At 36.5% G+C, this 15,390-nt stretch overlaps 1 long non-coding RNA gene and 1 pseudogene across 2 annotated transcripts in view; one reads left to right on the top strand and one right to left on the bottom strand.

The window, feature by feature from the left end:
* Positions 1–15,390, top strand: part of LOC118147262 (uncharacterized) — a 144,154-nt gene that overhangs the window by 46,946 nt on the left and 81,818 nt on the right. The window lies entirely within an intron of this gene.
* LOC128929599 (coiled-coil-helix-coiled-coil-helix domain-containing protein 2 pseudogene) lies at positions 12,602–13,076 on the bottom strand (annotated as a pseudogene).

Genomic DNA, 15,390 nt, shown 5'->3' with positions numbered 1-15,390 from the left:
TGTTTTACCTTCATTTATGCTTTTTCTAACTTTCTTCCTTTATGTATGCACATCGAAGTTTCTTCTCTATTTTTACTGTGGTAAAAGCATTTAACATGAAATCTGAACCCCCTTAACAATTTTTTCAGTGTACAATACAGCATGATTAACTCTAGGCACAATATTTTACGGCAGATTTCTGGAATTTATTCATCATTAATAACTGAAATTTTCTATCTGTTGAACAGAAATTCTTCATTTTTCCCTCCCCTCTAGTCCCTGGCAACCACCATTCTACTTTCTGTTTCTATGAGTTTAACTATTTTATTTACCTCATATAAGTGGAAAAATGCAGTATTTATTCTCCTGTAATTTGCTTATTTCACTTAGTGTACTGTCCTCCAGATTTATAGATAGACCCAAATTTCTGGCCTACCTACATTTTCTGTTCTCTTAATTACTTCTTTTACTATTTAATAATTATAAGTGGAAAAAGTAAGTCTTCAAAAAATTTTTTTTATTGTACTTTGGGCTCTGGGGTATATGTGCACATCCTGCAGGATTGTTGCATAGGTACAAAATTTTAATATTTAAAAATTAACTGTAGACCATAATAGGATAAATTGTTGTGTATCTGTCATTATTCCACTTTGTTTGTGTGTGTATGCATTCAATACAAGAAAATTTAATACATAAATAATAATAATAAATAAAAACAGAGAAGAGAAATAAACAAAAAACCCAAAATATAAAAAGCATGAGATAGCAAAAGAAGACCAAGGTGTTTGCAACGTGTCTATATTTACCAGGCTACATTCTGATTGCCACTTGTCAGTAGATTTGGTTACAGATGTATCCTGCGGGTCTATAGTCATTCTGTCTTTTCACAACTGTTTTGATTGGGTAGGCATCTGCTTTATATTTCCACATCCTATTTCAATTCCTTCTGGGGTAATTTATACTTCACTCATAAGGAGAGAAGTCTACCCAGAAGAGAGGCTTCCTATGAATATTTACTGCATGAAAATATTTTTGGAATGAAGGGGTTCAAAGAACTCCAAAGGGTGATTAAAAATACAAATGTTAAGTTTATTTATTAATCTTATCTTTACTTCCTCTAAAAATACTTTAAAAGTTTAAAAATCTGTCAGGGTCATACCAGTTTCCTTAATTAGTAAGACGATCTCTTTAGAAAAATTGAAATTAATTTTTGCAATTATTGAACAGAACTATTAGTATGGCTTTAATAAAATGGTAGAATTTATAATAAACTTTGATATTTTGACATTTTATTTTTTAATAAAGTCAAATACACAAATTGTAATCCTTTGAAGAGTAAAATATCTGGAACCCACACTAAACCTGTATTCTTTTTTTTCTCTCTGCTTCTTTTAAAGTATTTTTTTTTTACATGTAAGTTTCTTATTTCTAACAAAGTATTAGATAAGATAGTAACTCATTTTTATTACTGTAACCAGGTTTTTTCTTGGCTGCTGGTGAGGCACAGCTCGCCTGAGAGAATGCTGTGGGTTCTTGGATTCCACTCTCTTAAAGAATAAGCGATGGGACCACTGCGGGTGTGCCGTATGCTCGTAAAAGTAAATATTGGACCCAAGAAGTGTTGCAGAAAGGTGATTTTATTTAAGTAGAGAAAAGAGAAGGAAAAGAGAAGAGAAAGACTTCCATGAAGAATGTGGAAGAGGATTCCAGAGGGGAAATCCTGGAGGGGAAAGGGAGCTCCCACCATGTGGGAGGAGATTCCAGAAAGCTGGAAATCCTGCGTGGGTGAAAGAGCAGGGGAATTTATCCTGGGAGAAATTCCCACCTTCCCAAGTTTCTCTGGCCAATGAAAAGAGTTCCTTTAAACTTCCCCTGGGGTGATTGACTTTCAGTTTCTCCGTGAAATTCAAACATAAACGTTTAAATATCCCGGATGGGGAGAGATGCGAGGGGGGCATGGAGCTGGGAAATTCTTTTTTTTTTTTTTTTTTTTGAGACGGAGTTTTGCTCTTGTTAACCAGGCTGGAGCGCAATGGCGAGATCTCCGCTCACCGCAACCTCTTCCTCCTGGATTCAGGCAATTCTCCTGCCTCAGCCTCCTGAGTAGCTGGGATTACAGGCACACGCCACATGCCCAGCTAATTTTTTGTATATTTAGTGGAGACGAGGTTTCACCATGTTGACCAGGATAGTCTCGATCTGTTGACTTCGTGATCCACCCGCCTCGGGCCTCCCAAAGTGCTGGGATTACAGGCGTGAGCCACCGCGCCCGGCCCGGAGCTGGGAAATTCTTGCCCTTAAAACTACACCCCGTCATGGAGCTGGAAAGAGAGCACATTCCCTCATTACCATGCATCAGATGAAATTCCTCTTATCCCATTCAGTCATTGTCATTAGCCTTTCAACTTCAGTGATAAATCCAACCATAGAAATCTCACTGTAAAACTAACCACAGAGGGAGCAACAACAGACAGCACTGCCTAGATCTGTGGCTTTTGGCCATATGTAAATTAGAACAATGGTCCCTGACAAACTGGTCTGAAATGAAAATGCCTTTGATAATAACAACTTCAATTTATATGCTGCTTTACCTCCTGAGGATTTCAAAGGACTCCCAACACATTATTATTTGAAAAAGACTGAAAAACACCAAGGTCTATGCTAATGTTTCCAAAAGATATTAATGGCTATTCTGTGTACAAAACAGAAAAATTCTATATCTTACAAATTTTCTGCATTTTTAATATACTAAATACATATTTTGAAGTAGATAATTTTAAGACTAAATGTCACAACTGGGACCAATCATTTATTTGCTACCACACAGATTTTGCCATTGAACTCTCTGAAATCACCAGTCCCCTTCTGCATAAGCACTAACCACACCTGAAGAAATGAGGAACTGACAACCGGATTCCCCTGTTTGTGTCCAGCTGTCCACCGGGGCAGGTGTCCAGAGGAATGTTTGGCAACATGTTCAATAAAGAACCACATATAGAAGTGTTTTCTAGATGTATTTGTGTTTTAACAGCTCTATGCCAAATGGTAGCTAATTAATAGAAATAGGGAGAAGGAATAACGTCTGTTGGCTGCATTAGAAGAAATGAAGGCTTTGTAAAGAGAAAATAGTACAGTACACATTCTGTTTGTGGATCCTAAGAGAAAACTCTAATACCATTTTCTTAATGCGATTACCTCAACTTGACAAATCAGAATTTGTTAAACACTTCACAGAACATGGAAAAAATGAAAAAGAATAACTTGACCACAGTGGAACACTAAGTGGTAGCTGTATTTGTAACCTCTCCATGGTTCCCAGTATCAAAGAGATCTGAAAACCTCAGGTATTATTTCTATTTATTCACATCCATCTATTATCTATTATAATGTAAATATTTTGCATTATATGCAAATATGGCATTTTTTCACCTCTGTTTCCTTTAACATAAATATACTCAGGAAATATTTGAAATTCAATAATGTTATTTTTAAAAAAACCTCTAAAAAGGCCAACGGCTATGAGGAGTCCTTTTTCTGCATTGTTTGGCCTTTAGAGAGCAATTTATTCTTACAGAGTGACAAATTTTAGAGACATTATGAATAGAAGACTAATGTCTGAGGAATGTAGATACCATGTGAATGACTGTAGAGTATACGTAGTTTTTGATTTGTTTGAATCTAGACAGAGATAAAAAATGTATATTTGGCATTAAAATCAACAAAGCCCAGTGAAATCTTCCAGTAAATAAGATAGCTGAGAACTAAATTTTTACTTACTCCCTGCCTCAATTCTTGTGTAGGAAATACTGGAAATATGGAAGAGTCTGTATGATTTCTGGAATCTGAGGAGGCTGTTATACAAGTAAAAGACACTTGGGTAATTTCTTCCTGATAGGCCGCACGTGGGCCTGTTAACCAATAGAGGCAATAACATTGTGGATACATGATTCAGAGGGTCTGGGGCCCAGTGAGCATCTATTCCTGATTAAAGACGTCCAGGGTCAATATTACCTCTAGTAACACTATTGCTATTGTTATTATTATTATTAACTCACCTGCCAAGAAAGGAGATTGGCATCTGGGAAGTAAGATTCTGCATTGTATGCACAAGCTGTAGTTTGCAGGTTGCAATTGTGGACAAGTAGACAAAATGGAGAATATTATCTCTGACAGTAGCTGATGTTTCTGGAGACATCTCTGCACTGTAACAGGTATTTCTTCCAGCAAAGCAGCAAGCCATACCTGGAAGAGATGAAGGAGGAATTGAATGGAGTGTGTGCTGGAAAACTCAGGACAAGTGCAGCTACATAAATTAGGGGCATCTGTGGCTGAAGTGGCATGGTGTTCAAACAGTAACAGATATCCCTGTGCCAGGCAGTAGCACATAGAAGACCAGGTAGAACTAGAGATTTCTGTCTGTGAGAGGAAGAGGGGAGTTGGTAATCAAGGACATAAAGGGCTACAATAAGGGTCTGCCACACAACAGGCCATCAGATAGAAATCTAGGAGGTCTGACACTTCAGAGGTTTTGCCAGATACAAATAAAGTTTAGTTCTACATAGATTTTTCCAAGTTTATATATGTTGTAGCCATTCCTTAGTTTTATTCATCCTTCCCTTTTGAATCCTTTTGTTAATTTTGCATGTTTCAGGGAAGGAATAATGTAAATTCATATGTCCTCTGCCATCTTTCCAGAAGTTTTAACATCTCTTTTTGAAATCCAACCAACAATAAAATGTTTCTTGCATTTTCAAGATGTTCTTTCATTCTGTTGTTTTTCTTTATAGTTGAACACACAGATGGTTGGCTTAAATTCAACAGTCCAATTTGCCTCCAGTTGAGGATTTGGATTTAACAATTTGCAGTACTTAATGATTTCCATATTTTTCTCGTGTATTAAATTCATATGCTTCTTTTCATTACTGTCGTCATATTCATTTTTCTATTTTCCTTATTAAAATAGTAAATAAAAGCAAAATGTTATAGAAGAGAATTCTCAAGCAATTTTAGAAACAAGACACTTTTTCAAGTGAATATTAGCCTAATGAATCATTAACTCAAATGATCTTGAATGGCAATTTAGACATCATAGTAGTTAAGATTATAGAGCCTGGAGCCAGTTTTCATTATTCACTTTGTGGCTATGTGATTTTGGATAATTTATTTAGCCTCTGTGTTTTCTCAGTTTTCTTGCATATGAAACAGGAATAATAATAGTGACAACTCACCACATAGGGTTCTTGGGATTAATAAGTTAGTAGATGTCAGGCACTGAGAACGATCCTCTGCTTCTTGCAAGAGCTACGTTATCCTTTATCATTACCATTACCAAAATTCCAATGAATAACAGAAGTTACAGTGAAGTTACTTGGGTTGATGTCAGAACTTAAGGATTTATTTCATGTAGGCAAGAGGTAAGGTTTTATTATTTTTTCTTTTGTTTTCAAATAGTTCACTATTATTCTACTACTATTTACTAAATAATTTATTTCTGTTAACTTCTTATATCCATCTTTAATTCTAAGTTATTTTATATTTAATGCTGTTATAAAAGCAATCATTTTAAAAGTTTGTATTTTATTACATGAATAATATATGCTCATTTAAAAAGGAGCAGAATATGCATATGTGCTAAAAGGCAAACTTTTATATTTTAACTTTAAGAAATATTTATGTGTATTTCTGTTTAAATTAGAATGAGTTAAGTTATTCTGTGGTTTAAAACAACAACAACCACAACAAGCCTTGAGGTTTTAAAATCACCAGAGGTGATTTGATGCATCACTATTTATCCACGTGAGGTCATCTGGGGTTTCTGCTCTGCTGTGTATCAGTTTTCTCCCAAAAAGGCAGAACTCAAAAGTTCTATCCCTTCACACTATATGGCACAAGGTTTAGGATCTCTGAGTAAAGTGGATAGTCTGTTTCTCATGTCTGAAGGTGGTTGGTTCCTTTTGATCTAGACACCACACAGATAGAGCTACAGTATTTTTCAGGCACACAGCTTGTAAATTTGCCAGGCATCTTTTCATTCTCACTCTTCATTATCTGTTTTGTGACTTAATTGTGGATACATTGAGTTTGTTATCCTTCAGAGAGTGTGCCTCTCTTAGTCACTCCTTTCTTAACCACTTTGTCAAATCCAAGAGATTTACTAGTGTCACATCCTTTGTTAGACCGTTACATTGGGTGAACTTAATATATTAGGAGTTAATAATAAGATGTAGTGGCCACAACCTTGACTTGATCCTGGGTTTTAATAGGAACAGAATTCAAAATCATTCTCAGCCTCCCCCTATCACACTCAGTTTGGGTTGAGAAGTACTTGACTCTTTGAACTTCACAGATCTCTGAATTAGTAAACTCTAAGTTGTCATTAATTATTTTCTTACAAACTGATAAATTGTTTTCTGAAATAACCTTTGGTTGTGTTACCTTTCCAAATAGAGCCTGCCCTAACCAGCACATAAACTACCAACATTTTCTCTCCTTTTCTTTTAAAGATACCAGTTTGTCAGGAACATGCACTGCTTTCCAAGAAACTGCAGGAGACACTTTATCAAATGTTCCATCCCTGCGGTATCCTGGTCAATCATCTTTTCAGCCTCCAGTATTAGTTTTCTTACTACAAATCCCTGAGCTGTAATGCAATTAGTTTTCTTACGACAATCCCTGAGCTCTTACCCAAATGTAAGAGCTTTCGTTGAGTTGTACCCCATTATTAATATCAGTAAAGATAGATGAGGTTATGCTGTGGTAATAAACAGCTTTAACAGTCTACATTAGAAAGGTTTGTTTCTTGTTCGTACCACATACCCATCCCAGGTCAGCCAGGGGCTCGCCTTTGCACTGTCATTACCGCTGCAGCCAGGCTGGTGGTCAAGTCACACTGGGAGTATTTATAGTCAGGAGAAAAGATGTGCATGGCATATTCACACTCACTCTTAAACTTACCCAGACAAATGCAAAGAAAAATAACTACCCATCACATCACTGGTCAAAGCAAATTGCATGGCTGTACTTAACTTCAAGGGAATGAGGATGTGAAATAAATTCTATGCCTGAGAATAGGACTATAATTCTCAAATTCATTCCCCTTGTATTTCTTTTTCTCTTGCCACCCCACTCCACATTTGATCTGTGTATCATTTATCTACATATAATGTTTTGACTGAATGTTTTCTTGTAGTGTTTTCCTGTCTGTATTCTGCTAAACCATTGTGGTATGTCATAAATCAGGGTAGATATGGCAAAGGCAGGTACTAAGCATGCAGGACTTTGGCCCCAAATTCAGTTCTAGGAAACTAGTCATGACATCTCTCCTTTTATTTATTATTATTATTATTTTGAGATGGAGTCTGGCTCTATCACCCAGGCTAGAGTACAGCAGTGTGATCTTGGCTCACTGCACTCCACCTCCCAGGTTTGAGCAATTCTCCTGCCTCAGCCCCACAAGTAGCTGGTACTACGGGTGTGCACCACTACTCCTGGCTAAATTGTGCATTTTTTTTTTTTTTTTTTTTTTAGTACAGACAGGGTTTCACCATGTTGGCCGGGCTGGTCTTGAACTGCTTGACCTCAAGTGACCTGCCCAGCTTAGCATCCCAAAGTGCTGGGATTACAGGCATGAGCCACCATGCCTAGCCACATCTCTTCTTCTAGACACAACATCAACAATGTGTTTCAAATGTCTTTATTAATTCTGATCTTTGTTTCTTGATTAATCTCAGTCTACTGATTTAAGTCCAAAGAGCTATAGATGAGCAACCCATTAAAATATGGCAATTGTTTACTTCTGGACACTGGAATTATGGGTTATTGTTTTCTTTGTGTAAATCCATCCTTGGAAACTGGGAGCTCTCAATTGAGCAATTATTAATCTGCATGATGGTAAGTCCTTGATAATTTTACAGTGAGAACACGTTAATGAATACAGTACAAAAAGTTGCTTTACACTCTTTACTATACCTGAAAATTAGAAAGTAATAGCTTTGGGCACAGGCTTAAAACAGGTAAAGATAAAAGTATTTAGACTGTAAGAAATTACTTCCCAAATAAGTTTAAGATCCAAGTATTGGAGCAGGAATGCACAAATTCTGTCTGAGGGAGGGGAAGTGTAATATCTTATGCTTCTATCAATAGACTAGCTACAGCCATGTTTTATGTAAATAAAAATTGAATTCCTGCAACAGGCAGGTCACTGTATTTGCTGATGCATAATGAGGGTGCTCAAACTTAGACTGTTTATCCCCTAGAGTCTCATTAAACTAAATATACTTGCCTTAAGCCACCTGCCTTTGGGCAGTTGCAATAGAAATAAAATCAGATTCATTTCCTGTCTTGATAAATTGGCATTAACCACTACTTTATCTGAAATAAGCTTGATAATTAGTGTCTCTGATTACATGGAGAAAACTGTTGAATCTTTTAGAATGCTTTAAAAAATGCAGGCTTTCTAAATTTGCTGCAGTTGAGGGAGGAGATTTTAAAGCCCTGAGCCAGTCATGACTGTGATGAGTGTCATTAAAATAGCAGTCTTTTTTTGGAAGCTCATCTTGTCCCAAGTAAGTGTGATTTAGGAATATGGGAACACCTGTTCCCCGGTGGCAGTGTTTACCTCAATGTTTCATTATCTATGAAGATTGAACTCCAGAGAAAGATATGGATACTGAGTGAAATATCTGATTAAATAATTAATAAGGATTAAGGTTAAGGGTCTTGTATAAGTCTATTCTCACATGGTTATGAAGGACTGTCTAAGACTGGCTACTTTGTAAAGGAAAGAGGTTTAATTGACTCAGTTCCATATGGCTGGGGAGACTTCAGGAAACTTATAGTCATGGTAGAAGGGGAAGCAAACATGTCCTTCATATGATGTCAGGGAGGAGAAGTACTGAACAAAAGCGGGAAAATCCCCTTATAAAACCATCAGATATCGTGAGAACTCACTATCACAAGGACAGAGCATGGGGGTAGCTGTCCCATGATTAAATTACCTCTCACCAGGTCCCTCCCATGATATGTGGGGATTATGGGAACTACAATTCAAGATAAGATTTGGGTGGGGACACAGCCAAACCATGTCAGATCTCTAGGAAATTGTCTCAGGGCCAGGGGCCAGTTCTATGACTATTTTCAATACCACCAGCTGCAAATAACTCATGCCAGTTACATTACAGTCAATAACTATTGACCACATACAAGAAACATTTATCTCCCTCCATGCTGTGGGCAATGGTTTATCAAGTGTTGGGTGTTGCTAGCTTTTCAGAAGGCAGACAGAAAGCAGAGTTAATTTCTTGCTGCCCCATAATCCCTGTAAACCCTTTTGCTTCTGACTCCCCTCTGCTAGCTCACATGGAATTTAGTTTAACACTATCAGGGACACTCATGTTTCTTGGTGCTTCCTTCACATATATATTTTTTTTTTTTTGAGACTGAGTTTCGCTCTTGTTACCTAGGCTGAAGTGCAATGGCGCGATCTCAGCTCACCACAACCTCCACCTCTTGGGTTCAGGCAATTCTCCTGCCTCAGTCTCCTGAGTAGCTGGGATTACAGGCACGCACCACCATGCCCAACTAGTTTTTTTGTATTTTTAGTAGAAACGGGGTTTCATCATGTTGACCAGGATGGTCTCGATCTGTTGACCTCGTGATCCACCTGACTCAGCCTCCCAAAGTGCTGGGATTACAGGCTTGAGCCACTGCGCCCAGCACATACATTTTTTTGAAGTCACAGACCTATGCCAGCGAGACTGGCCAGATCATTCTTTTTCTAGCCACCTTACCTGCCTAGAGGGAGTAGACATAGAGCTATGACCATAAGGGATGGATGGTGCAGGCTAGGAAGAAAAAATAACATTGAAGTTCCTTCAATAGGCAGAGAAAGCAATGAAAAAATTAATAATAGATAAACAACTACAGCAATAGCACATGAATTATTTTATCCATTTATTATTATTAATAATAAAAGTAATAATGAATATTTCTAGAAAGTATACTCTGTATTTGGCTACTGTGAAAAAATGCCATAAATTTAGTATTCAACTAGAACTTCATATCAAGCCTATGAGACAGAGATTGCCTACTCTGCCTGGGCCTGAGAAAGGAAAGTATCTTCCCCAGCTGAATAGCAAAACTGAAAATAGAAGGCAGTCTTTGTGATCCCAGAGTTCTGCCTGTACTTCATGGATGGTTTTGTTGTACCATGATGAGGCATGAGGACCTTGTTCTGAGAGAAATCTGTAGACACTGGTAGGTAGGTTTCTAGTGTTTCTGTGGTATGGTGAGTCTCTGGCTGGCAGCTTACCTTGGTGATTGGACAGTGGTTTAGAGGAGGTTGAGATTAGAACAAGGAATCCTTTATCTCAACAGCCAGGGTAATAATCAGAGACTGAACAAGGATAATGGAAGAGGCACCTGAGGAGTAGATGGATTTAAAATATGTTCATATAAAATGCTAAAGAATCTGGTGATTAATTGGACTTGTGGACTGAGGAAGAAATTGACTATTTCAAAGACCATGGCCTTTGCAGAAAAACATAGGTAGGTACTACTATTTAATGAAAAGTGGCAGAGTTTTGAAAGTATTCACATTCAATCTTCTAGATTACAGCACTGAGCCTGAAGTATCTGTAATTTCTTTTTGGGTGACAGAACATGCTGTCATAACTGTAGGTCATGTGAATCTAATGGCTTAGGAGACTAAGAAAATCCTTTAGTAGCAAGCCCAGGATACTGCCTCTGATTTACTCTGTTTCAATGCTTACTTTATGTCGGGGATTGTACAGATTTGTTTAACCGACAAAGCAAAGCTTAGACTATTCTTTTCCCAAAAAATAATTTATTGAGCCACAACAAAGATTGAGATAAAAGAAGATATAGGCTTTGGTCTAAATTTTGTATCCAGTGAGAATATTTATTTGCTATTTGCTTGCTACTATATAATATTTCTAATAGAAAATAGTAAAAACCCATCTTTTAGGGTCTCAGAAAGGAAGAGAAAAGTGGTCATTGGATGTCATTTCTATCAATCATCTCTGTATAAAAGAGCAAAAATAGCAGTGAAACTGACCAAATTTGGAGAGCTTGATTTGAGACAAACTTCTCTGTCACCCTTATCTAAAATGGGGGTGGAAAATGCACTCTTCTTAGATAAATATGAGTCCAGACTCACCGAGTGGGAATGATATTTAATTATCGCATAACATTATTTTAAGGAATACTAAGTAGACTTTGCTGGACATCTTTTTACTTTATAGATATTTCACTAATTGACTAATAAAAGTAATTTCCTATGATTTGAATGTTTGTCCCCTTCATAATCATGTTGAAATGTAATTGCCATTGTAACCACATTAAAAGGTGGGACATTTAAAAGGTGACTGGACTATAAGGGCTCCACTCATAGTTGGGATTGGTGTTTTTATTAAACAGTTTGCCCCCTTTTTACCTTCTCTGGCTCTCTGTTCTTGAACTATGTGATGACTTGTGTCGTGTAATGATGCAATAAGTATGACTCTTGCCAGAGGGTGGCACCTTGAACTGTGAACCAATACACTCTGTTTGCTCTATTTGCTATAAATTACCCAGTCTGTGATATTCTGTTACAGCAGCACAAAACAGTCTAAGACATTTGATAATCATCTGGAAAAGGGAGACCCCTGTTCCATGTAGCAGCATGGCACAATACTAGCAGTGATAGGCAAAGGTTTAAAGAAGAGATGGGAAACAAAGACTTGTCTAATAAAATGGCTATTCTGAATGCAATGGAGAACTCACATCTACCTAAGAATATTCTTTTCATTTTTCTGCTATCTGAAGACTGAATAAATCCCACTTCTGCTATTTTATTAAGAAGTAACCAGAGTTGTGGGGAGAGAAGTATGCAAGTACTATATACTATGCATTTATGCTTCTTTGGGTGCTTTTTTCCATAAACTAAAGTAAGATTGAAATAGACTTGTATATTCACTTTTTTCATAATGTGAGCTCAGACAAGAATTATGAAGGATGTGATAATGAAAATGGAATCTGAAGTGTCCTCATGAGAAAAATGTAAAATCATTATGTGTACACGAGGGCAATGGATAACATATCTCCCTACTTTATGCATCTATATGGCGGTGAACTGAAATTGCTTATGAAAACCACTTCAGTTTGAAACTTCAGTCAGCATAGGGAAAACTCACAGGATTAGAATGAGCTCTTTTTCCTGTATTGTTTTTACCAGTTTCCTACTCATAAAAGTAATAGGTTTATTGTTAAGTCTAGGAATGTAGATATCCATGATAAAGAGGAAGTGACATTCACTTACTTCTCATTTTATTCAAATAGTGTGTTTTAATTTTTTTAATATTTCAATTTTTAAGTGCTTATGTTTACTCTGTAGTCTTTTTTTTTTTGGAAGGAAATCACTTTATTCTAATTAACTCATAAAGAATAAAATCATAACAGCTAGTTTAAGGAGGCCACACAAACATTTGACCATCTCCAAATTCTACAGAGTAGGAACATCCCCTTCCATTTCAATTCTGAAGCAAGGAAGCTAGGAATGACAGGAGAGGTTTAACTGATGGCAACACTTTATACCTTCACTATTAATTAAATTTTTATGTTAACTTGGTTATGAGAGCTGGTTTTTCATTTCTCCAGTTTGAACTTCTTGATTAGGCCAATCCGTGTGCAATTAGGCACTGTTTCAGCACCTCACTGAAACTCTCACAGAGCTTGATGTCACCCTGGTTCTGGGTACCCTCCAAGGCTGTTGTTGCTGTGCCGGCTGGGTTCCCTGAGGCTCCTGGTAAGTGATGTCAGGCCTTGCATGCTCAGGATCAGTTCCTCCACTGAAGCCCCCAGTAATGGCGTGGCCCAGTGTGTGCCCCACAGAAGAGCCCACAGCCATGCCAGCTGCAGTGGTTGTTATCTGGGACAGCAGCAGCAGGAGAGCCAACTGCAGAGGGGGTTGCCGCTGCTGGTGGCTGAGTGGCTGGTGCTGGCCTGGGCACAGCTCTCATCTAAGGGGACCGGCTGGCCAGAGGGGCCATGCGGGAGGTGCGGCTTCAGCTTCAGCTTCAGCTTCGGCTTCCACGAGGCATCCTAGCTACGGGGCTGCTCGGCTTTAGACATGCAATAACCAGGGAAGATCTCGGCAGCTTCTGAGAGAACAGGAAGACCCTCTGTAGTCTTTAATTATTCCAATGATCCTGAAATATACGTGCGGAAGATTTTTTTGTGCTTTTTTTCAATGGGAAAACTGAGATGTAGAAAAAGATAAAAATGTCTTGCCCGAAGTCCAAGTCAGGAATGTTTGTAACCTGTGTGTTGTTTGTTATATATTATTCCACGATATAGCTGTATCAAGACTCATTTAAACAGTCACTATATTTGGACACTGGTTTCAATATCTCAGTAGATACTAGAATATAGCCATGTGCATGAATATTTCTTAGCCATTTTTAATTGAATGTTTTTCTTTTGAATGTCTTTCTACAAACCTTTCTAAATTAAAGAAAATCAAAGCAATTTAATATATCTTAAAACACAGACTTATTAAAATACTTATATTATTTATAATGAACATCTCCATTCAGGGCTGTGGCCTAGATTGTGACTTTCTTGCTATCAGCTTGGTATTTCCAGACGGTACACGATTCCCAGAATATGGCAGATCCTCAATAACCATTTGTTGAGGAGTAATTAATGTTTATTCTTATTTGATGGTTTTGGTTACAAATGAGGGTATCATTATGCTATCTCTAGAGAAACCAATTTACTCACTTTCTACCTTTCTGGATATGAAATACTAATTTGTTTCAATTGTAAATTGTTTTGTTAAATATTCTAAATGCTAAATATGAAAGCAGGGAATTTTGGCTAATTGAAGTGGTAATCAGATGAGTTGTGTTTATTAAAAACATTCCACATGGTAGTTTAATCTCATCATTATAATTAAGATCATACTGTTACTTCAATTCAAATTCTTCATTCTCTCTGCCTTCATGGCCTTTCGATTTTATTGAATAAATGTTCCTCCAGATAGATATTTGATAAGTAGTGTATTTGTTGCCAAGATTTATACTTTAGGAGGTTTAGAAGTAATTAAACAATTAAAAATTTAATGTCTTTTTCATTTTAGAGCAACAATAAAATAAACAGATTCAATAATCTGAGACATCCATAAGAAAAGAAGTTGTATTGTATTATCTTTCTGTAGAGTGTATCACTTACCAGTATTTCCAGTGCTATCTTTGGCCATGTTGGATTTCCCAGGGGAGATAAACTTATTAGCATTTTTACTGTCATATTTTCTACTTGTCAATAGCTTTCTTCCTTTAGTGCAAAGAACTAACTTAGTTTTCTCACACAAATTTTTCCTCATATTTTTTGTTTCAGTAAAGCTTATATACAATGAAATCTACACGTTAGGTATACAATATGGTAGATTTTGACAAATACATGCAGCTATATAACCAATATCCCAATCAAGATGCAGAACATTCCGATGACTGCAAAAAGCTTCCTCCTATCCTCTGTCTAGTCAATCTCTACCACTCAAAGACAATAGTCTATTATTTGTTTATTGTTGAATATAAATCAAATTTATTTATTCTCTCTTAACGCTCATTTAGGCTGCTTCCAATATTTTGACTATAATGAGTAAGAGTACCATAAATCTTATACATGTATTTCTTGTAGATGTAAGTTTTCATATCTCTTGCATATGCACCTAAGATTGGAATTGCTGAGTCAGAGGACAGATGTATGGTTAACTTTAAAATAATTTGCCAAAGAGTTTTCCAATGTGGTTGTACCATTTTACACTCTGCAGCAATGTGTAGAAATTCTAGTCACTCCCAAAATCTAGCAAATATTTGATATTACCAGTCTTAAAAAGAAATCTTAGCCATTTTTTGTGATTTTAAAGTTGTATCTCATTGAAATTTTAATTTGTGTTTCCCTGATGACTAGTGGCGTTTAGTATCTTTTCATGTGCTTGTTGTTCATTCACATATCTTCTTTTAAAAAAACTGCTCAATTCTTTCACTTAATTTTTTACTTGCTCTTTTTTTTTTTTTGCCTTTTTGGGGCTTCATATATATTTTGGATATATATAAAACATATATATACATGTAGTATAAATGTTGTCTCTCATTTTGTAGTTTATGTATTAATTTATTTAATAATGTATTTTTATAAGCAGAGTATTTTAATTTTTTATGAAGTCCAATTTTTTTGTATGGGCAGTATGTTTCATGTCCTCTTTAAGTAAACCATCTATTTCAAGGTCAGAAAGATTTTTTACTGTGTTTTCTTCTAACAACTGTATAGTCTGAGTTTCCTGCTTATGTGGATATTGTATCTTAAATTATTTCCTGTGTATGCTGAGAGTAAGTAGGAATTGAGACTTAT

This window comes from Callithrix jacchus, chromosome 14, assembly GCF_049354715.1.
Source record: "Callithrix jacchus isolate 240 chromosome 14, calJac240_pri, whole genome shotgun sequence".
Lineage (NCBI taxonomy): Eukaryota > Metazoa > Chordata > Mammalia > Primates > Cebidae > Callithrix > Callithrix jacchus.
This window is presented reverse-complemented; position numbering and strand designations above follow the sequence as displayed.